The 23,541-nt window shown below is 48.0% G+C and overlaps 1 pseudogene; it reads right to left on the reverse strand.

Moving 5' to 3' along the window:
* Positions 1-267: 267 nt before the first annotated feature.
* On the reverse strand, positions 268-19,841 carry LOC148138382 (uncharacterized; annotated as a pseudogene).
* Between the last annotated feature and the right edge of the window lie 3,700 nt (positions 19,842-23,541).

A 23,541-nucleotide genomic window follows, 5' to 3' on the forward strand; every position in this document is an offset into this window, starting at 1 on the left:
AGAGTGCAGAAGGAGATTTACTCTGTTTCTAACCCCGAGCTGTCTCTGTCCTGGGAGTATTTAATAGGAACAGTGCAGAGGGAGATTTACTCTGAATCTAATGCCGTGATGTCCCTGTTTTGGGAGTGTTAAACAGGAATAGTGCAGAGGGAGATTTACTCTGTATCTAACCCCGAGCTGTCCCTGCCCTGGGAGTTTTTAATAGGAACAGTGCAGAAGGAGATTTACTCTGTGTCTAACCCCGTGCTGTCCTAGTTATGGGAGTGTTTAAGAGGAACAGTGCAGAGCGAGATTTACTCTGTATCTCACCCCGTGCTGTCCCTGTCCTGGTAATGTTTAATAGGAACAGTGCAGAGGGAGATTTACTCTGTATCTAACCCCGTGCTGTCCCTGTCCTGGGAGTGTTTAATAGGAACAGTGCAGTGGGAGATTTACTCTGTATCTAGCCCAGTGCTGTCTCTGTCCTGGGAGTGTTTGACACGAACAGTGCAGAGGGAGATTTACTCTGTATCTAACCCTGTGCTGTCCCTGTCCTGGGAATATTTAATAGGAACAGTGCAGAGGGAGATTTACTCTGTATCTAACCCCGTGCTGTCCCTGTTCTGGGAATGTTTAATAGGAACAGTGCAGAGGGAGATTTACTCTATATCTCACCCCGTGCTGTCCCTGTTCCGGGAATCTTTAATAGGAACAGTGCAGAGGGAGATTTACTCTGTATCTAACGCCGTGCTGTCTCTGTCATGGAAGCGTTTAACATGAAGAGTGCAGAAGGAGATATACTCTGTACCTAACCCCACGCTGACCCTGCCCTGGGAGTGTTTAATAGGAACAGTGCAGATGGAGATTTACTCTGTATCTAAACCCACACTGTACCTGTCCTGGGAGTGTTTAATAGGAACAGCGCAGAGGGAGATTTACTCTTTATCTAACCCCGTGCTGTCCCTGTCCTGGGAGTGTTTAATACGAACAGTGCAGAGGGAGATTTTCTCTATATCTAACCCTGCCCTATCCCTGTCCTGGGAGTGTTTAATAGGAACAGTGCAGAGGGAGATTTACTCTGTACCTAACCCCGTGCTGTCCCTGTCCTGGGAGTGTTTAATAGGAACAGTGCAGAAGGAGATTTGCTCTGTATCTAACCCCGAGCTGTCCCTGTCCTGGGAATGTTTAATAGGAACAGTGCAGAGGGAGATTTACTCTGTATCTCACCCCGCGCTGTCCCTGTCCTGGGAGTGTTTAATACTAACAGTGTAGAGGCAGATTTACTCTGTACTTAACCCCGTGCAGTCTCTGTCCTGGGAGTGTTTAATAGGAACAGTGCAGAGCGACATTTACTCTGTATCTCACCCCGCGCTGTCCCTGTCCTGGGTGTGTTTGATGGGGTACAATGTAGAGGGAGATTTACTCCGTATGTTGCCCCATGCTGTCCTGTCCTGGGAGTGTTTAATAGGAACAGTGCAGAGGGAGATTTTCTCTGTATCTAACCCTGCCCTGTCCCTGTCCTGGGAGTGTTCAATTGGAACAGTGCAGTGTGAAATTTACTCTGTATCTAACCCCGAGCTGTCCCTGCCCTGGGAGTTTTTCATAGGAACAGTGCAGAAGGAGATTTACTCTGTGTCTAACCCCGTGCTGTCCTAGTTATGGGAGTGTTTAAGAGGAACAGTGCAGAGCGAGATTTACTCTGTATCTCACCCCGTGCTGTCCCTGTCCTGGTAATGTTTAATAGGAACAGTGCAGAGGGAGATTTACTCTGTATCTAACCCCGTGCTGTCCCTGTCCTGGGAGTGTTTAATAGGAACAGTGCAGTGGGAGATTTACTCTGTATCTAGCCCAGGGCTGTCTCTGTCCTGGGAGTGTTTGACACGAACAGTGCAGAGGGAGATTTACGCTGTATCTAACCCTGTGCTGTCCCTGTCCTGGGAATATTTAATAGGAACAGTGCAGAGGGAGATTTACTCTGTATCTAACCCCGTGCTGTCCCTGTTCTGGGAATGTTTAATAGGAACAGTGCAGAGGGAGATTTACTCTGTATCTCACCCCGTGCTGTCCCTGTTCCGGGAATCTTTAATAGGAACAGTGCAGAGGGAGATTTACTCTGTATCTAACGCCGTGCTGTCTCTGTCATGGAAGTGTTTAACATGAAGAGTGCAGAAGGAGATATACTCTGTACCTAACCCCACGCTGTCCCTGCCCTGGGAGTGTTTAATAGGAACAGTGCAGATGGAGATTTACTCTGTATCTAAACCCACACTGTACCTGTCCTGGGAGTGTTTAATAGGAACAGTGCAGAGGGAGATTTACTCTTTACCTAACCCCGTGCTGTCCCTGTCCTGGGAGTGTTTAATACGAACAGTGTAGAGGGAGATTTTCTCTATATCTAACCCTGCCCTATCCCTGTCCTGGGAGTGTTTAATAGGAACAGTGCAGAGGGAGATTAACTCTGTACCTAACCCCGTGCTGTCCCTGTCCTGGGAGTGTTTAATAGGAACAGTGCAGAAGGAGATTTACTCTGTATCTAAACCCACACTGTACCTGTCCTGGGAGTGTTTAATAGGAACAGTGCAGAGGGAGATTTACTCTTTACCTAACCCCGTGCTGTCCCTGTCCTGGGAGTGTTTAATACGAACAGTGCAGAGGGAGATTTTCTCTATATCTAACCCTGCCCTATCCCTGTCCTGGGAGTGTTTAATAGGAACAGTGCAGAGGGAGATTTACTCTGTACCTAACCCCGTGCTGTCCCTGTCCTGGGAGTGTTTAATAGGAACAGTGCAGAGGGAGATTTACTCTGTATCTAACCCCGAGCTGTCCCTGTCCTGGGAATGTTTAATAGGAACAGTGCAGAGGGAGATTTACTCTGTATCTCACCCCGCGCTGTCCCTGTCCTGGGAGTGTTTAATACTAACAGTGTAGAGGCAGATTTACTCTGTACCTAACCCCGTGCAGTCTCTGTCCTGGGAGTGTTTAATAGGAACAGTGCAGAGCGAGATTTACTCTGTATCTCACCCCGCGCTGTCCCTGTCCTGGGTGTGTTTGATGGGGTACAATGTAGAGGGAGATCTACTCCCTATGTTGCCCCATGCTGTCCTGTCCTGGGAGTGTTTAATAGGAACAGTGCAGAGGGAGATTTTCTCTGTATCTAACCCTGCCCTGTCCCTGTCCTGGGAGTGTTCAATTGGAACAGTGCAGTGTGAAATTTACTCTGTATCTAACCCCGAGCTGTCCCTGCCCTGGGAGTTTTTCATAGGAACAGTGCAGAAGGAGATTTACTCTGTATCTAACCCCATGCTGTCCTAGTTATGGGAGTGTTTAAGAGGAACAGTGCAGAGCGTGATTTACTCTGTATCTCACCCCGTGCTGTCCCTGTCCTGGTAATGTTTAATAGGAACAGTGCAGTGGGAGATTTACTCTGTATCTAGCCCAGTGCTGTCTCTGTCCTGGGGGTGTTTGACACGAACAGTGCAGAGGGAGATTTTCTCTGTATCTAACCCTGTGCTGTCCTTGTCCTGGGAATATTTAATCGGAACAGTGCAGAGGGAGATTTACTCTGTATCTCACCCCGTGCTGTCCCTGTTCCGGGAATCTTTAATAGGAACAGTGCAGAGGGAGATTTACTCTGTATCTAACGCCGTGCTGTCTGTGTCATGGAAGTGTTTAACATGAAGAGTGCAGAAGGAGATATACTCTGTACCTAACCCCACGCTGTCCCTGCCCTGGGAGTGTTTAATAGGAACAGTGCAGAGGGAGATTTACTCTGTATCTAACCCCGTGCTGTCCCTGTCCTGGGAGTGTTTAATAGGAATAGTGCAGAGGGAGATTTACTCTTTACCTAACCCCGTGCTGTCCCTGTCCTGGGAGTGTTTAATAGGAACAGTGCAGAGGGAGATTTTCTCTATATCTAACCCTGCCCTATCCCAGTCCTGGGAGTGTTTAATAGGAACAGTGCAGAGGGAGATTTACTCTGTATCTAACCCCGAGCTGTCCCTGTCCTGGGAATGTTTAATAGGAACAGTGCAGAGGGAGATTTACTCTGTATCTAACCCCGTGCTGTCCCTGTCCTGGGAGTGTTTAATAGGAATAGTGCAGAGGGAGATTTACTCTGTATCTAACCCCGAGCTGTCCCTGTCCTGGGAATGTTTAATAGGAACAGTGCAGAGGGAGATTTACTCTGTATCTAACCCTGTGCTGTCCCTGTCCTGGGAATATTTAATAGGAACAGTGCAGAGGGAGATTTACTCTGTATCTAACCCCGTGCTGTCCCTGTTCTGGGAATGTTTAATAGGAACAGTGCAGAGGGAGATTTACTCTGTATCTCACCCCGTGCTGTCCCTGTTCCGGGAATCTTTAATAGGAACAGTGCAGAGGGAGATTTACTCTGTATCTAACGCCGTGCTGTCTCTGTCATGGAAGTGTTTAACATGAAGAGTGCAGAAGGAGATATACTCTGTACCTAACCCCACGCTGTCCCTGCCCTGGGAGTGTTTAATAGGAACAGTGCAGATGGAGATTTACTCTGTATCTAAACCCACACTGTACCTGTCCTGGGAGTGTTTAATAGGAACAGTGCAGAGGGAGATTTACTCTGTATCTAACCCCGAGCTGTCCCTGTCCTGGGAATGTTTAATAGGAACAGTGCAGAGGGAGATTTACTCTGTATCTAACCCTGTGCTGTCCCTGTCCTGGGAATATTTAATAGGAACAGTGCAGAGGGAGATTTACTCTGTATCTAACCCCGTGCTGTCCCTGTTCTGGGAATGTTTAATAGGAACAGTGCAGAGGGAGATTTACTCTGTATCTCACCCCGTGCTGTCCCTGTTCCGGGAATCTTTAATAGGAACAGTGCAGAGGGAGATTTACTCTGTATCTAACGCCGTGCTGTCTCTGTCATGGAAGTGTTTAACATGAAGAGTGCAGAAGGAGATATACTCTGTACCTAACCCCACGCTGTCCCTGCCCTGGGAGTGTTTAATAGGAACAGTGCAGATGGAGATTTACTCTGTATCTAAACCCACACTGTACCTGTCCTGGGAGTGTTTAATAGGAACAGTGCAGAGGGAGATTTACTCTGTATCTAACCCCGAGCTGTCCCTGTCCTGGGAATGTTTAATAGGAACAGTGCAGAGGGAGATTTACTCTGTACCTAACCCCGCGCTGTCCCTGTCCTGGGAGTTTTTAATAGGAACAGTGCAGAGGGAGATTTACTCTTTACCTAACCCCATGCTGTCCCTGTCCTGGGAGTGTTTAATAGGAACTTTGCAGAGTGAGATTTACTCTGTATCTAACCCCGTGCTGTCCCTGTCCTGGGAGTGTTTAATAGGAACAGTGCAGAAGGAGATTTACTCTGTATCTAACCCCGTGCTTTCCCTGTCCTGGGAGTGTTTGATGGGGTACAGTGTAGAGGGAGATTTACTCCGTATGTAACCCCGCGCAGTCTCTGTCCTGGGAGTGTTTAATAGGAACAGTGCAGATGGAGATTTACTCCGTATCTAACCACAAACTGTACATGTCCTGGGAGTGTTTAATAGGAACAGTGCAGAGGGACATTTACTCTTTACCTAACCCCATGCTGTCTCTGTCCTGGGAGTGTTTAATATGAACAGTGCAGTTGGAAATTTACTCTGTATCTAACCACGGGCTGTCCCTGTCCTGGGAGTGTTTAATTGGTACAGTGCAGAGGGGATTTACTCTGTATCTAACCCCACACTGTATCTGTCCTGGGAGTGTTTAATATGAAAAGTGCAGAGGGAGATTTACTCTGTCCTTAACCCCGCGCTGTCCCTGTCCTGGGAGTGTTTAAAAGGAACAGTGCGGGAGCAAGATTGACTCTATCACTGATCCCGAGCTGTCCCTGTCCTGGGAGTGTTTGATGGGATACAGTGTAGAGGGAGATTTCCTCCGTATGTAACCCCGTCCTGTCCCTGTCCTGGGAGTGTTTAATAGGAACAGAGCAGAAGGAGATTTACTCTGTATCTAACCACGTGCTGTCCCTGTCCTGGTAGTGTTTAATAGGAACAGTGCAGAGGGAGATTTACTCTGTATCTAACCCCACGCTGTCCCTGTCCTGGTAGTGTTTAATAGGAACAGTGCAGAGGGAGATTTACTCTGTATCTAACCCCACACTGTATCTGTCCTGGGAGTGTTTAATAGGAACAGCGCAGAGAGAGATTTTACTGTACCGAACTCCGTGCTGTCTCTGTCCTGGGGCTGTTTAATCGGAACATTTCAGAGGGACATTTACTCTGTACCTAATACCGTGCTGTCTCTGTCCTGGGAGTGTTTCATATGAACAGTGCATTTGGAAATTTACTCTGTATCTAACCACGGGCTGTCCCTGTCCTGGGAGTGTTTAATTGGAACAGTGCAGTGGGAGATTTACTCTGTATCTAACCCCGTGCTGTCCCTGTCCTGGGAGTGTTTAATTGGAACAGTGCAGTGGGAGATTTACTCTGTATCTAACATTGTGCTGTCCTTGTTATGGGAGTGTTTAACATGAACAGTGCAGAAGGAGATTCACTCTGTATACAACCGCGTGTGGTCCCTGACCTGGGCGTGTTTAAAAGGAACAGTACAGATGGAGATTTACTCTGTATCTAACCCCATGCTGTCCCTGTCCTGGGTGTGTTTAATAGGAACAGTGCAGAGGGAGATTTACTCTGTATCTAACGCTGTGCTGTCTCTGTCCTGGAAGTGTTTAACATGAAGAGTGCAGAAGGAGATTTACTCTGTTTCTAACCCCGAGCTGTCTCTGTCCTGGGAGTATTTAATAGGAACAGTGCAGAGGGAGATTTACTCTGAATCTAATGCCGTGATGTCCCTGTTTTGGGAGTGTTAAACAGGAATAGTGCAGAGGGAGATTTACTCTGTATCTAACCCCGAGCTGTCCCTGCCCTGGGAGTTTTTAATAGGAACAGTGCAGAAGGAGATTTACTCTGTGTCTAACCCCGTGCTGTCCTAGTTATGGGAGTGTTTAAGAGGAACAGTGCAGAGCGAGATTTACTCTGTATCTCACCCCGTGCTGTCCCTGTCCTGGTAATGTTTAATAGGAACAGTGCAGAGGGAGATTTACTCTGTATCTAACCCCGTGCTGTCCCTGTCCTGGGAGTGTTTAATAGGAACAGTGCAGTGGGAGATTTACTCTGTATCTAGCCCAGTGCTGTCTCTGTCCTGGGAGTGTTTGACACGAACAGTGCAGAGGGAGATTTACTCTGTATCTAACCCTGTGCTGTCCCTGTCCTGGGAATATTTAATAGGAACAGTGCAGAGGGAGATTTACTCTGTATCTAACCCCGTGCTGTCCCTGTTCTGGGAATGTTTAATAGGAACAGTGCAGAGGGAGATTTACTCTATATCTCACCCCGTGCTGTCCCTGTTCCGGGAATCTTTAATAGGAACAGTGCAGAGGGAGATTTACTCTGTATCTAACGCCGTGCTGTCTCTGTCATGGAAGCGTTTAACATGAAGAGTGCAGAAGGAGATATACTCTGTACCTAACCCCACGCTGTCCCTGCCCTGGGAGTGTTTAATAGGAACAGTGCAGATGGAGATTTACTCTGTATCTAAACCCACACTGTACCTGTCCTGGGAGTGTTTAATAGGAACAGCGCAGAGGGAGATTTACTCTTTACCTAACCCCGTGCTGTCCCTGTCCTGGGAGTGTTTAATACGAACAGTGCAGAGGGAGATTTTCTCTATATCTAACCCTGCCCTATCCCTGTCCTGGGAGTGTTTAATAGGAACAGTGCAGAGGGAGATTTACTCTGTACCTAACCCCGTGCTGTCCCTGTCCTGGGAGTGTTTAATAGGAACAGTGCAGAAGGAGATTTGCTCTGTATCTAACCCCGAGCTGTCCCTGTCCTGGGAATGTTTAATAGGAACAGTGCAGAGGGAGATTTACTCTGTATCTCACCCCGCGCTGTCCCTGTCCTGGGAGTGTTTAATACTAACAGTGTAGAGGCAGATTTACTCTGTACCTAACCCCGTGCAGTCTCTGTCCTGGGAGTGTTTAATAGGAACAGTGCAGAGCGAGATTTACTCTGTATCTCACCCCGCGCTGTCCCTGTCCTGGGTGTGTTTGATGGGGTACAATGTAGAGGGAGATCTACTCCGTATGTTGCCCCATGCTGTCCTGTCCTGGGAGTGTTTAATAGGAACAGTGCAGAGGGAGATTTTCTCTGTATCTAACCCTGCCCTGTCCCTGTCCTGGGAGTGTTCAATTGGAACAGTGCAGTGTGAAATTTACTCTGTATCTAACCCCGAGCTGTCCCTGCCCTGGGAGTTTTTCATAGGAACAGTGCAGAAGGAGATTTACTCTGTATCTAACCCCATGCTGTCCTAGTTATGGGAGTGTTTAAGAGGAACAGTGCAGAGGGAGATTTACTCTGTATCTAACCCCGTGCTGTCCCTGTTCTGGGAATGTTTAATAGGAACAGTGCAGAGGGAGATTTACTCTATATCTCACCCCGTGCTGTCCCTGTTCCGGGAATCTTTAATAGGAACAGTGCAGAGGGAGATTTACTCTGTATCTAACGCCGTGCTGTCTCTGTCATGGAAGCGTTTAACATGAAGAGTGCAGAAGGAGATATACTCTGTACCTAACCCCACGCTGTCCCTGCCCTGGGAGTGTTTAATAGGAACAGTGCAGATGGAGATTTACTCTGTATCTAAACCCACACTGTACCTGTCCTGGGAGTGTTTAATAGGAACAGCGCAGAGGGAGATTTACTCTTTACCTAACCCCGTGCTGTCCCTGTCCTGGGAGTGTTTAATACGAACAGTGCAGAGGGAGATTTTCTCTATATCTAACCCTGCCCTATCCCTGTCCTGGGAGTGTTTAATAGGAACAGTGCAGAGGGAGATTTACTCTGTACCTAACCCCGTGCTGTCCCTGTCCTGGGAGTGTTTAATAGGAACAGTGCAGAAGGAGATTTGCTCTGTATCTAACCCCGAGCTGTCCCTGTCCTGGGAATGTTTAATAGGAACAGTGCAGAGGGAGATTTACTCTGTATCTCACCCCGCGCTGTCCCTGTCCTGGGAGTGTTTAATACTAACAGTGTAGAGGCAGATTTACTCTGTACCTAACCCCGTGCAGTCTCTGTCCTGGGAGTGTTTAATAGGAACAGTGCAGAGCGACATTTACTCTGTATCTCACCCCACGCTGTCCCTGTCCTGGGTGTGTTTGATGGGGTACAATGTAGAGGGAGATTTACTCCGTATGTTGCCCCATGCTGTCCTGTCCTGGGAGTGTTTAATAGGAACAGTGCAGAGGGAGATTTTCTCTGTATCTAACTCTGCCCTGTCCCTGTCCTGGGAGTGTTCAATTGGAACAGTGCAGTGTGAAATTTACTCTGTATCTAACCCCGAGCTGTCCCTGCCCTGGGAGTTTTTCATAGGAACAGTGCAGAAGGAGATTTACTCTGTGTCTAACCCCGTGCTGTCCTAGTTATGGGAGTGTTTAAGAGGAACAGTGCAGAGCGAGATTTACTCTGTATCTCACCCCGTGCTGTCCCTGTCCTGGTAATGTTTAATAGGAACAGTGCAGAGGGAGATTTACTCTGTATCTAACCCCGTGCTGTCCCTGTCCTGGGAGTGTTTAATAGGAACAGTGCAGTGGGAGATTTACTCTGTATCTAGCCCAGGGCTGTCTCTGTCCTGGGAGTGTTTGACACGAACAGTGCAGAGGGAGATTTACGCTGTATCTAACCCTGTGCTGTCCCTGTCCTGGGAATATTTAATAGGAACAGTGCAGAGGGAGATTTACTCTGTATCTAACCCCGTGCTGTCCCTGTTCTGGGAATGTTTAATAGGAACAGTGCAGAGGGAGATTTACACTGTATCTCACCCCGTGCTGTCCCTGTTCCGGGAATCTTTAATAGGAACAGTGCAGAGGGAGATTTACTCTGTATCTAACGCCGTGCTGTCTCTGTCATGGAAGTGTTTAACATGAAGAGTGCAGAAGGAGATATACTCTGTACCTAACCCCACGCTGTCCCTGCCCTGGGAGTGTTTAATACGAACAGTGTAGAGGGAGATTTTCTCTATATCTAACCCTGCCCTATCCCTGTCCTGGGAGTGTTTAATAGGAACAGTGCAGAGGGAGATTTACTCTGTATCTAAACCCACACTGTACCTGTCCTGGGAGTGTTTAATAGGAACAGTGCAGAGGGAGATTTACTCTTTACCTAACCCCGTGCTGTCCCTGTCCTGGGAGTGTTTAATACGAACAGTGTAGAGGGAGATTTTCTCTATATCTAACCCTGCCCTATCCCTGTCCTGGGAGTGTTTAATAGGAACAGTGCAGAGGGAGATTTACTCTGTATCTAACGCCGTGCTGTCTCTGTCATGGAAGCGTTTAACATGAAGAGTGCAGAAGGAGATATACTCTGTACCTAACCCCACGCTGTCCCTGCCCTGGGAGTGTTTAATAGGAACAGTGCAGATGGAGATTTACTCTGTATCTAAACCCACACTGTACCTGTCCTGGGAGTGTTTAATAGGAACAGCGCAGAGGGAGATTTACTCTTTACCTAACCCCGTGCTGTCCCTGTCCTGGGAGTGTTTAATACGAACAGTGCAGAGGGAGATTTTCTCTATATCTAACCCTGCCCTATCCCTGTCCTGGGAGTGTTTAATAGGAACAGTGCAGAGGGAGATTTACTCTGTACCTAACCCCGTGCTGTCCCTGTCCTGGGAGTGTTTAATAGGAACAGTGCAGAAGGAGATTTGCTCTGTATCTAACCCCGAGCTGTCCCTGTCCTGGGAATGTTTAATAGGAACAGTGCAGAGGGAGATTTACTCTGTATCTCACCCCGCGCTGTCCCTGTCCTGGGAGTGTTTAATACTAACAGTGTAGAGGCAGATTTACTCTGTACCTAACCCCGTGCAGTCTCTGTCCTGGGAGTGTTTAATAGGAACAGTGCAGAGCGAGATTTACTCTGTATCTCACCCCGCGCTGTCCCTGTCCTGGGTGTGTTTGATGGGGTACAATGTAGAGGGAGATCTACTCCGTATGTTGCCCCATGCTGTCCTGTCCTGGGAGTGTTTAATAGGAACAGTGCAGAGGGAGATTTTCTCTGTATCTAACCCTGCCCTGTCCCTGTCCTGGGAGTGTTCAATTGGAACAGTGCAGTGTGAAATTTACTCTGTATCTAACCCCGAGCTGTCCCTGCCCTGGGAGTTTTTCATAGGAACAGTGCAGAAGGAGATTTACTCTGTATCTAACCCCATGCTGTCCTAGTTATGGGAGTGTTTAAGAGGAACAGTGCAGAGGGAGATTTACTCTGTATCTAACCCCGTGCTGTCCCTGTTCTGGGAATGTTTAATAGGAACAGTGCAGAGGGAGATTTACTCTATATCTCACCCCGTGCTGTCCCTGTTCCGGGAATCTTTAATAGGAACAGTGCAGAGGGAGATTTACTCTGTATCTAACGCCGTGCTGTCTCTGTCATGGAAGCGTTTAACATGAAGAGTGCAGAAGGAGATATACTCTGTACCTAACCCCACGCTGTCCCTGCCCTGGGAGTGTTTAATAGGAACAGTGCAGATGGAGATTTACTCTGTATCTAAACCCACACTGTACCTGTCCTGGGAGTGTTTAATAGGAACAGCGCAGAGGGAGATTTACTCTTTACCTAACCCCGTGCTGTCCCTGTCCTGGGAGTGTTTAATACGAACAGTGCAGAGGGAGATTTTCTCTATATCTAACCCTGCCCTATCCCTGTCCTGGGAGTGTTTAATAGGAACAGTGCAGAGGGAGATTTACTCTGTACCTAACCCCGTGCTGTCCCTGTCCTGGGAGTGTTTAATAGGAACAGTGCAGAAGGAGATTTGCTCTGTATCTAACCCCGAGCTGTCCCTGTCCTGGGAATGTTTAATAGGAACAGTGCAGAGGGAGATTTACTCTGTATCTCACCCCGCGCTGTCCCTGTCCTGGGAGTGTTTAATACTAACAGTGTAGAGGCAGATTTACTCTGTACCTAACCCCGTGCAGTCTCTGTCCTGGGAGTGTTTAATAGGAACAGTGCAGAGCGACATTTACTCTGTATCTCACCCCACGCTGTCCCTGTCCTGGGTGTGTTTGATGGGGTACAATGTAGAGGGAGATTTACTCCGTATGTTGCCCCATGCTGTCCTGTCCTGGGAGTGTTTAATAGGAACAGTGCAGAGGGAGATTTTCTCTGTATCTAACTCTGCCCTGTCCCTGTCCTGGGAGTGTTCAATTGGAACAGTGCAGTGTGAAATTTACTCTGTATCTAACCCCGAGCTGTCCCTGTCCTGGGAGTTTTTCATAGGAACAGTGCAGAAGGAGATTTACTCTGTGTCTAACCCCGTGCTGTCCTAGTTATGGGAGTGTTTAAGAGGAACAGTGCAGAGCGAGATTTACTCTGTATCTCACCCCGTGCTGTCCCTGTCCTGGTAATGTTTAATAGGAACAGTGCAGAGGGAGATTTACTCTGTATCTAACCCCGTGCTGTCCCTGTCCTGGGAGTGTTCAATTGGAACAGTGCAGTGTGAAATTTACTCTGTATCTAACCCCGAGCTGTCCCTGCCCTGGGAGTTTTTCATAGGAACAGTGCAGAAGGAGATTTACTCTGTATCTAACCCCATGCTGTCCTAGTTATGGGAGTGTTTAAGAGGAACAGTGCAGAGGGAGATTTACTCTGTATCTAACCCCGTGCTGTCCCTGTTCTGGGAATGTTTAATAGGAACAGTGCAGAGGGAGATTTACTCTATATCTCACCCCGTGCTGTCCCTGTTCCGGGAATCTTTAATAGGAACAGTGCAGAGGGAGATTTACTCTGTATCTAACGCCGTGCTGTCTCTGTCATGGAAGCGTTTAACATGAAGAGTGCAGAAGGAGATATACTCTGTACCTAACCCCACACTGTCCCTGCCCTGGGAGTGTTTAATAGGAACAGTGCAGATGGAGATTTACTCTGTATCTAAACCCACACTGTACCTGTCCTGGGAGTGTTTAATAGGAACAGCGCAGAGGGAGATTTACTCTTTACCTAACCCCGTGCTGTCCCTGTCCTGGGAGTGTTTAATACGAACAGTGCAGAGGGAGATTTTCTCTATATCTAACCCTGCCCTATCCCTGTCCTGGGAGTGTTTAATAGGAACAGTGCAGAGGGAGATTTACTCTGTACCTAACCCCGTGCTGTCCCTGTCCTGGGAGTGTTTAATAGGAACAGTGCAGAAGGAGATTTGCTCTGTATCTAACCCCGAGCTGTCCCTGTCCTGGGAATGTTTAATAGGAACAGTGCAGAGGGAGATTTACTCTGTATCTCACCCCGCGCTGTCCCTGTCCTGGGAGTGTTTAATACTAACAGTGTAGAGGCAGATTTACTCTGTACCTAACCCCGTGCAGTCTCTGTCCTGGGAGTGTTTAATAGGAACAGTGCAGAGCGACATTTACTCTGTATCTCACCCCACGCTGTCCCTGTCCTGGGTGTGTTTGATGGGGTACAATGTAGAGGGAGATTTACTCCGTATGTTGCCCCATGCTGTCCTGTCCTGGGAGTGTTTAATAGGAACAGTGCAGAGGGAGATTTTCTCTGTATCTAACTCTGCCCTGTCCCTGTCCTGGGAGTGTTCAATTGGAACAGTGCAGTGTGAAATTTACTCTGTATCTAACCCCGAGCTGTCCCTGCCCTGGGAGTTTTTCATAGGAACAGTGCAGAAGGAGATTTACTCTGTGTCTAACCCCGTGCTGTCCTAGTTATGGGAGTGTTTAAGAGGAACAGTGCAGAGCGAGATTTACTCTGTATCTCACCCCGTGCTGTCCCTGTCCTGGTAATGTTTAATAGGAACAGTGCAGAGGGAGATTTACTCTGTATCTAACCCCGTGCTGTCCCTGTCCTGGGAGTGTTTAATAGGAACAGTGCAGTGGGAGATTTACTCTGTATCTAGCCCAGGGCTGTCTCTGTCCTGGGAGTGTTTGACACGAACAGTGCAGAGGGAGATTTACGCTGTATCTAACCCTGTGCTGTCCCTGTCCTGGGAATATTTAATAGGAACAGTGCAGAGGGAGATTTACTCTGTATCTAACCCCGTGCTGTCCCTGTTCTGGGAATGTTTAATAGGAACAGTGCAGAGGGAGATTTACTCTGTATCTCACCCCGTGCTGTCCCTGTTCCGGGAATCTTTAATAGGAACAGTGCAGAGGGAGATTTACTCTGTATCTAACGCCGTGCTGTCTCTGTCATGGAAGTGTTTAACATGAAGAGTGCAGAAGGAGATATACTCTGTACCTAACCCCACGCTGTCCCTGCCCTGGGAGTGTTTAATACGAACAGTGTAGAGGGAGATTTTCTCTATATCTAACCCTGCCCTATCCCTGTCCTGGGAGTGTTTAATAGGAACAGTGCAGAGGGAGATTTACTCTGTATCTAAACCCACACTGTACCTGTCCTGGGAGTGTTTAATAGGAACAGTGCAGAGGGAGATTTACTCTTTACCTAACCCCGTGCTGTCCCTGTCCTGGGAGTGTTTAATACGAACAGTGTAGAGGGAGATTTTCTCTATATCTAACCCTGCCCTATCCCTGTCCTGGGAGTGTTTAATAGGAACAGTGCAGAGGGAGATTTACTCTGTATCTAACGCCGTGCTGTCTCTGTCATGGAAGCGTTTAACATGAAGAGTGCAGAAGGAGATATACTCTGTACCTAACCCCACGCTGTCCCTGCCCTGGGAGTGTTTAATAGGAACAGTGCAGATGGAGATTTACTCTGTATCTAAACCCACACTGTACCTGTCCTGGGAGTGTTTAATAGGAACAGCGCAGAGGGAGATTTACTCTTTACCTAACCCCGTGCTGTCCCTGTCCTGGGAGTGTTTAATACGAACAGTGCAGAGGGAGATTTACTCTGTACCTAACCCCGTGCTGTCCCTGTCCTGGGAGTGTTTAATAGGAACAGTGCAGAAGGAGATTTGCTCTGTATCTAACCCCGAGCTGTCCCTGTCCTGGGAATGTTTAATAGGAACAGTGCAGAGGGAGATTTACTCTGTATCTCACCCCGCGCTGTCCCTGTCCTGGGAGTGTTTAATACTAACAGTGTAGAGGCAGATTTACTCTGTACCTAACCCCGTGCAGTCTCTGTCCTGGGAGTGTTTAATAGGAACAGTGCAGAGCGAGATTTACTCTGTATCTCACCCCGCGCTGTCCCTGTCCTGGGTGTGTTTGATGGGGTACAATGTAGAGGGAGATCTACTCCGTATGTTGCCCCATGCTGTCCTGTCCTGGGAGTGTTTAATAGGAACAGTGCAGAGGGAGATTTTCTCTGTATCTAACCCTGCCCTGTCCCTGTCCTGGGAGTGTTCAATTGGAACAGTGCAGTGTGAAATTTACTCTGTATCTAACCCCGAGCTGTCCCTGCCCTGGGAGTTTTTCATAGGAACAGTGCAGAAGGAGATTTACTCTGTATCTAACCCCATGCTGTCCTAGTTATGGGAGTGTTTAAGAGGAACAGTGCAGAGGGAGATTTACTCTGTATCTAACCCCGTGCTGTCCCTGTTCTGGGAATGTTTAATAGGAACAGTGCAGAGGGAGATTTACTCTATATCTCACCCCGTGCTGTCCCTGTTCCGGGAATCTTTAATAGGAACAGTGCAGAGGGAGATTTACTCTGTATCTAACGCCGTGCTGTCTCTGTCATGGAAGCGTTTAACATGAAGAGTGCAGAAGGAGATATACTCTGTACCTAACCCCACGCTGTCCCTGCCCTGGGAGTGTTTAATAGGAACAGTGCAGATGGAGATTTACTCTGTATCTAAACCCACACTGTACCTGTCCTGGGAGTGTTTAATAGGAACAGCGCAGAGGGAGATTTACTCTTTACCTAACCCCGTGCTGTCCCTGTCCTGGGAGTGTTTAATACGAACAGTGCAGAGGGAGATTTTCTCTATATCTAACCCTGCCCTATCCCTGTCCTGGGAGTGTTTAATAGGAACAATGCAGAGGGAGATTTACTCTGTACCTAACCCCGTGCTGTCCCTGTCCTGGGAGTGTTTAATAGGAACAGTGCAGAAGGAGATTTGCTCTGTATCTAACCCCGAGCTGTCCCTGTCCTGGGAATGTTTAATAGGAACAGTGCAGAGGGAGATTTACTCTGTATCTCACCCCGCGCTGTCCCTGTCCTGGGAGTGTTTAATACTAACAGTGTAGAGGCAGATTTACTCTGTACCTAACCCCGTGCAGTCTCTGTCCTGGGAGTGTTTAATAGGAACAGTGCAGAGCGAGATTTACTCTGTATCTCACCCCACGCTGTCCCTGTCCTGGGTGTGTTTGATGGGGTACAATGTAGAGGGAGATTTACTCCGTATGTTGCCCCATGCTGTCCTGTCCTGGGAGTGTTTAATAGGAACAGTGCAGAGGGAGATTTTCTCTGTATCTAACTCTGCCCTGTCCCTGTCCTGGGAGTGTTCAATTGGAACAGTGCAGTGTGAAATTTACTCTGTATCTAACCCCGAGCTGTCCCTGCCCTGGGAGTTTTTCATAGGAACAGTGCAGAAGGAGATTTACTCTGTGTCTAACCCCGTGCTGTCCTAGTTATGGGAGTGTTTAAGAGGAACAGTGCAGAGCGAGATTTACTCTGTATCTCACCCCGTGCTGTCCCTGTCCTGGTAATGTTTAATAGGAACAGTGCAGAGGGAGATTTACTCTGTATCTAACCCCGTGCTGTCCCTGTCCTGGGAGTGTTTAATAGGAACAGTGCAGTGGGAGATTTACTCTGTATCTAGCCCAGGGCTGTCTCTGTCCTGGGAGTGTTTGACACGAACAGTGCAGAGGGAGATTTACGCTGTATCTAACCCTGTGCTGTCCCTGTCCTGGGAATATTTAATAGGAACAGTGCAGAGGGAGATTTACTCTGTATCTAACCCCGTGCTGTCCCTGTTCTGGGAATGTTTAATAGGAACAGTGCAGAGGGAGATTTACTCTGTATCTCACCCCGTGCTGTCCCTGTTCCGGGAATCTTTAATAGGAACAGTGCAGAGGGAGATTTACTCTGTATCTAACGCCGTGCTGTCTCTGTCATGGAAGTGTTTAACATGAAGAGTGCAGAAGGAGATATACTCTGTACCTAACCCCACGCTGTCCCTGCCCTGGGAGTGTTTAATAGGAACAGTGCAGATGGAGATTTACTCTGTATCTAAACCCACACTGTACCTGTCCTGGGAGTGTTTAATAGGAACAGTGCAGAGGGAGATTTACTCTTTACCTAACCCCGTGCTGTCCCTGTCCTGGGAGTGTTTAATACGAACAGTGTAGAGGGAGATTTTCTCTATATCTAACCCTGCCCTATCCCTGTCCTGGGAGTGTTTAATAGGAACAGTGCAGAGGGAGATTAACTCTGTACCTAACCCCGTGCTGTCCCTGTCCTGGGAGTGTTTAATAGGAACAGTGCAGAAGGAGATTTACTCTGTATCTAAACCCACACTGTACCTGTCCTGGGAGTGTTTAATAGGAACAGTGCAGAGGGAGATTTACTCTTTACCTAACCCCGTGCTGTCCCTGTCCTGGGAGTGTTTAATACGAACAGTGCAGAGGGAGATTTTCTCTATATCTAACCCTGCCCTATCCCTGTCCTGGGAGTGTTTAATAGGAACAGTGCAGAGGGAGATTTACTCTGTACCTAACCCCGTGCTGTCCCTGTCCTGGGAGTGTTTAATACGAACAGTGCAGAGGGAGATTTTCTCTATATCTAACCCTGCCCTATCCCTGTCCTGGGAGTGTTTAATAGGAACAGTGCAGAGGGAGATTTACTCTGTATCTAACCCCAAGCTGTCCCTGTCCTGGGAATGTTTAATAAGAACAGTGCAGAGGGAGATTTACTCTGTATCTCACCCCGCGCTGTCCCTGTCCTGGGAGTGTTTAATACTAACAGTGTAGAGGCAGATTTACTCTGTACCTAACCCCGTGCAGTCTCTGTCCTGGGAGTGTTTAATAGGAACAGTGCAGAGCGAGATTTACTCTGTATCTCACCCCGCGCTGTCCCTGTCCTGGGTGTGTTTGATGGGGTACAATGTAGAGGGAGATCTACTCCGTATGTTGCCCCATGCTGTCCTGTCCTGGGATTATTTAATAGGAACAGTGCAGAGGGAGATTTTCTCTGTATCTAACCCTGCCCTGTCCCTGTCCTGGGAGTGTTCAATTGGAACAGTGCAGTGTGAAATTTACTCTGTATCTAACCCCGAGCTGTCCCTGCCCTGGGAGTTTTTCATAGGAACAGTGCAGAAGGAGATTTACTCTGTATCTAACCCCATGCTGTCCTAGTTATGGGAGTGTTTAAGAGGAACAGTGCAGAGCGTGATTTACTCTGTATCTCACCCCGTGCTGTCCCTGTCCTGGTAATGTTTAATAGGAACAGTGCAGAGGGAGATTTACTCTGTATCTAACCCCGTGCTGTCCCTGTCCTGGGAGTGTTTAATAGGAACAGTGCAGTGGGAGATTTACTCTGTATCTAGCCCAGTGCTGTCTCTGTCCTGGGAGTGTTTGACACGAACAGTGCAGAGGGAGATTTTCTCTGTATCTAACCCTGTGCTGTCCTTGTCCTGGGAATAGTTAATCGGAACAGTGCAGAGGGAGATTTACTCTGTATCTCACCCCGTGCTGTCCCTGTTCCGGGAATCTTTAATAGGAACAGTGCAGAGGGAGATTTACTCTGTATCTAACGCCGTGCTGTCTGTGTCATGGAAGTGTTTAACATGAAGAGTGCAGAAGGAGATATACTCTGTACCTAACCCCACGCTGTCCCTGCCCTGGGAGTGTTTAATAGGAACAGTGCAGAGGGAGATTTACTCTGTATCTAACCCCGTGCTGTCCCTGTCCTGGGAGTGTTTAATAGGAATAGTGCAGAGGGAGATTTACTCTTTACCTAACCCCGTGCTGTCCCTGTCCTGGGAGTGTTTAATAGGAACAGTGCAGAGGGAGATTTTCTCTATATCTAACCCTGCCCTATCCCTGTCCTGGGAGTGTTTAATAGGAACAGTGCAGAGGGAGATTTACTCTGTATCTAACCCCGAGCTGTCCCTGTCCTGGGAATGTTTAATAGGAACAGTGCAGAGGGAGATTTACTCTGTACCTAACCCCGCGCTGTCCCTGTCCTGGGAGTTTTTAATAGGAACAGTGCAGAGGGAGATTTACTCTTTACCTAACCCCGAGCTGTCCCTGTCCTGGGAATGTTTAATAGGAACAGTGCAGAGGGAGATTTACTCTGTACCTAACCCCGCGCTGTCCCTGTCCTGGGAGTTTTTAATAGGAACAGTGCAGAGGGAGATTTACTCTGTATCTAACCCCGAGCTGTCCCTGTCCTGGGAATGTTTAATAGGAACAGTGCAGAGGGAGATTTACTCTGTACCTAATCCCGTGCTGTCCCTGTCCTGGGAGTGTTTAATAGGAACTTTGCGGAGGGAGATTTACTCTGTATCTAACCCCGTGCTGTCCCTGTCCTGGGAGTGTTTAATAGGAACAGTGCAGAAGGAGATTTACTCTGTACCTAATCCCGTGCTGTCCCTGTCCTGGGAGTGTTTAATAGGAACTTTGCGGAGGGAGATTTACTCTGTATCTAACCCCGTGCTGTCCCTGTCCTGGGAGTTTTTAATAGGAACAGCGCAGAGGGAGATTTACTCTGTACCTAATCCCGTGCTGTCCCTGTCCTGGGAGTGTTTAATAGGAACTTTGCGGAGGGAGATTTACTCTGTATCTAACCCCGTGCTTTCCCTGTCCTGGGAGTGTTTAATAGGAACAGTGCAGAGGGAGATTTACTCCGTATCTAACCACACACTGTACATGTTCTGGGAGTGTTTAATCGGAACAGTGCAGAGGGAATTTACTCTTTACCTAACCCCATGCTGTCTCTGTCCTGGGAGTGTTTAATATGAACAGTGCAGTTGGAAATTTACTCTGTATCTAACCACGGGCTGTCCCTGTCCTGGGAGTGTTTAATTGGTACAGTGCAGAGGGGATTTACTCTGTATCTAACCCAGCGCTGTCTCTGTCCTGGGACTGTTTAATATGAAAAGTGCAGAGGGAGATTTACTCTGTCCTTAACCCCGCGCTGTCCCTGTCCTGGGAGTGTTTAAAAGGAACAGTGCGGGAGCAAGATTGACTCTATCACTGATCCCGAGCTGTCCCTGTCCTGGGAGTGTTTGATGGGGTACAGTGTAGAGGGAGATTTCCTCCGTATGTAACCCCGTCCTGTCCCTGTCCTGGGAGTGTTTAATAGGAACAGAGCAGAAGGAGATTTACTCTGTATCTAACCACGTGCTGTCCCTGTCCTGGGAGTGTTTAATAGGAACAGTGCAGAGGGAGATTTACACTTTACCTAACCCCGTGCTGTCCCTGTCCTGGGAGTGTTTAATAGGAACAGTGCAGAGGGAGATTTACTCTGTTTCTAACCCCACACTGTCCCTGTCCTGGGAGTGTTTAATAGGAACAGCGCAGAGAGAGATTTTACTGTACCGAACCCCGTGCTGTCTCTGTCCTGGGACTGTTTAATCGGAACATTTCAGAGGGACATTTACTCTGTACCTAATACCGTGCTGTCTCTGTCCTGGGAGTGTTTCATATGAACAGTGCATTTGGAAATTTCATCTGTGTCTAACCACGGGCTGTCCCTGTCCTGGGAGTGTTTAATTGGTACAGTGCAGTGGGAATTTATTCTGTATTTACCACCGTGTTGTATCTGTCCTGGAAATATTTGATATGAAAAGTGCAGAGGGAGATTTACTCTGTCCTTAACCCTGCGCTGTCCCTGTCCTGGGAGTGTTTAATTGGAACAGTGCAGTGGGAGATTTACTCTGTATCTAACCCCGTGCTGTCCCTGTCCTGGGAGTGTTTAATTGGAACAGTGCAGTGGGAGATTTACTCTGTATCTAACATTGTGCTGTCCTTGTTATGGGAGTGTTTAACATGAACAGTGCAGAAGGAGATTCACTCTGTATACAACCGCGTGTGGTCCCTGACCTGGGCGTGTTTAAAAGGAACAGTACAGATGGAGATTTACTCTGTATCTAACTCCATGCTGTCCCTGTCCTGGGTGTGTTTAATAGGAACAGTGCAGAGGGAGATTTACTCTGTATCTAACGCTGTGCTGTCTCTGTCCTGGAAGTGTTTAACATGAAGAGTGCAGAAGGAGATTTACTCTGTTTCTAACCCCGAGCTGTCTCTGTCCTGGGAGTATTTAATAGGAACAGTGCAGAGGGAGATTTACTCTGAATCTAACGCCGTGATGTCCCTGTTTTGGGAGTGTTAAACAGGAATAGTGCAGAGGGAGATTTACTCTGTATCTAGCCCCGAGCTGTCCCTGCCCTGGGAGTGTTTAATAGGAACAGTGCAGAAGGAGATTTACTCTGTGTCTAACCCCATGCTGTCCTAGTTATGGGAGTGTTTAAGAGGAACAGTGCAGAGCGAGATTTACTCTGTATCTCACCCCGTGCTGTCCCTGTCCTGGTAATGTTTAATAGGAACAGTGCAGAGGGAGATTTACTCTGTATCTAACCCCGTGCTGTCCCTGTCCTGGGAGTGTTTAATAGGAACAGTTCAGTGGGAGATTTACTCTGTATCTAGCCCAGTGCTGTCTCTGTCCTTGGAGTGTTTGACACGAACAGTGCAGAGGGAGATTTACTCTGAATCTAACACCGTGATGTCCCTGTTTTGGGAGTGTTAAACAGGAATAGTGCAGAGGGAGATTTACTCTGTATCTAACCCCGAGCTGTCCCTGCCCTGGGAGTTTTTAATAGGAACAGTGCAGAAGGAGATTTACTCTGTATCTAACCCCGTGCTGTCCCTGTCCTGGGAGTGTTTAATAGGAACAGTGCAGTGGGAGATTAACTCTGTATCTAGCCCAGTGCTGTCTCTGTCCTGGGAGTGTTTGACACGAACAGTGCAGAGGGAGATTTACTCTGTATCTAACCCTGTGCTGTCCCTGTCCTGGGAATATTTAATAGGAACAGTGCAGAGGGAGATTTACTCTGTATCTAACCCCGTGCTGTCCCTGTTCTGGGAATGTTTAATAGGAACAGTGCAGAGGGGGATTTACTCTGTATCTCACCCCGTGCTGTCCCTGTTCCGGGAATCTTTAATAGGAACAGTGCAGAGGGAGATTTACTCTGTATCTAACGCCGTGCTGTCTCTGTCATGGAAGTGTTTAACATGAAGAGTGCAGAAGGAGATATACTCTGTACCTAACCCCACGCTGTCCCTGCCCTGGGAGTGTTTAATAGGAACAGTGCAGAGGGAGATTTACTCTGTATCTAAACCCACACTGTACCTGACCTGGGAGTGTTTAATAGGAACAGCGCAGAGGGAGATTTACTCTTTACCTAACCCCGTGCTGTCCCTGTCCTGGGAGTGTTTAATAGGAACAGTGCAGATGGAGATTTACTCTGTATCTAACCCCGTGCTGTCCCTGCCCTGGGAGTGTTTAATAGGAACAGTGCAGATGGAGATTTACTCTGTATCTAATCCCACACTGTACCTGTCCTGGGAGTGTTTAATAGGAACAGCGCAGAGGGAGATTTACTCTTTACCTAACCCCGTGCTGTCCCTGTCCTGGGAGTGTTTAATACGAACAGTGCAGAGGGAGATTTTCTCTATATCTAACCCTGCCCTATCCCTGTCCTGGGAGTGTTTAATAGGAACAGTGCAGAGGGAGATTTACTCTGTACCTAACCCCGTGCTGCCCCTGTCCTGGGAGTGTTTAATAGGAACAGTGCAGAAGGAGATTTACTCTGTATCTAACCCCGAGCTGTCCCTGTCCTGGGAATGTTTTATAGGAACAGTGCAGAGGGAGATTTTCTCTGTATCTCACCCCGCGCTGTCCCTGTCCTGGGAGTGTTTAATACTAACAGTGTAGAGGCAGATTTACTCTGTACCTAACCCCGTGCAGTCTCTGTCCTGGGAGTGTTTAATAGGAACAGTGCAGAGCGAGATTTACTCTGTATCTAACCCCGAGCTGTCCCTGTCCTGGGTGTGTTTGATGGGGTACAATGTAGAGGGAGATTTACTCCGTATGTTGCCCCATGCTGTCCTGTCCTGGGAGTGTTTAATAGGAACAGTGCAGAGGGAGATTTTCTCTGTATCTGACCCTGCCCTGTCCCTGCCCTGGGAGTGTTCAATTGGAACAGTGCAGTGTGAAATTTACTCTGTATCTAACCCCGAGCTGTCTCTGCCCTGGGAGTTTTTAATAGGAACAGTGCAGAAGGAGATTTACTCTGTATCTCACCCCGTGCTGTCCTAGTTATGGGAGTGTTTAAGAGGAACAGTGCAGAGCGAGATTTACTCTGTATCTCACCCCGTGCTGTTCCTGTCCTGGTAATGTTTAATAGGAACAGTGCAGAGGGAGATTTACTCTGTATGTAACCCTGTGCTGTCCCTGTCCTGGGAATATTTAATAGGAACAGTGCAGAGGGAGATTTACTCTGTATCTAACCCCGTGCTGTCCCTGTTCTGGGAATGTTTAATAGGAACAGTGCAGAGGGAGATTTACTCTGTATCTCACCCCGTGCTGTCCCTGTTCCGGGAATCTTTAATAGGAACAGTGCAGAGGG

This window comes from Chiloscyllium plagiosum, unplaced genomic scaffold (assembly GCF_037043375.1).
Source record: "Chiloscyllium plagiosum isolate Xiang-an unplaced genomic scaffold, Cpla_swu_hap1 HiC_scaffold_40, whole genome shotgun sequence".
In the NCBI taxonomy this organism is placed as follows: domain Eukaryota; kingdom Metazoa; phylum Chordata; class Chondrichthyes; order Orectolobiformes; family Hemiscylliidae; genus Chiloscyllium; species Chiloscyllium plagiosum.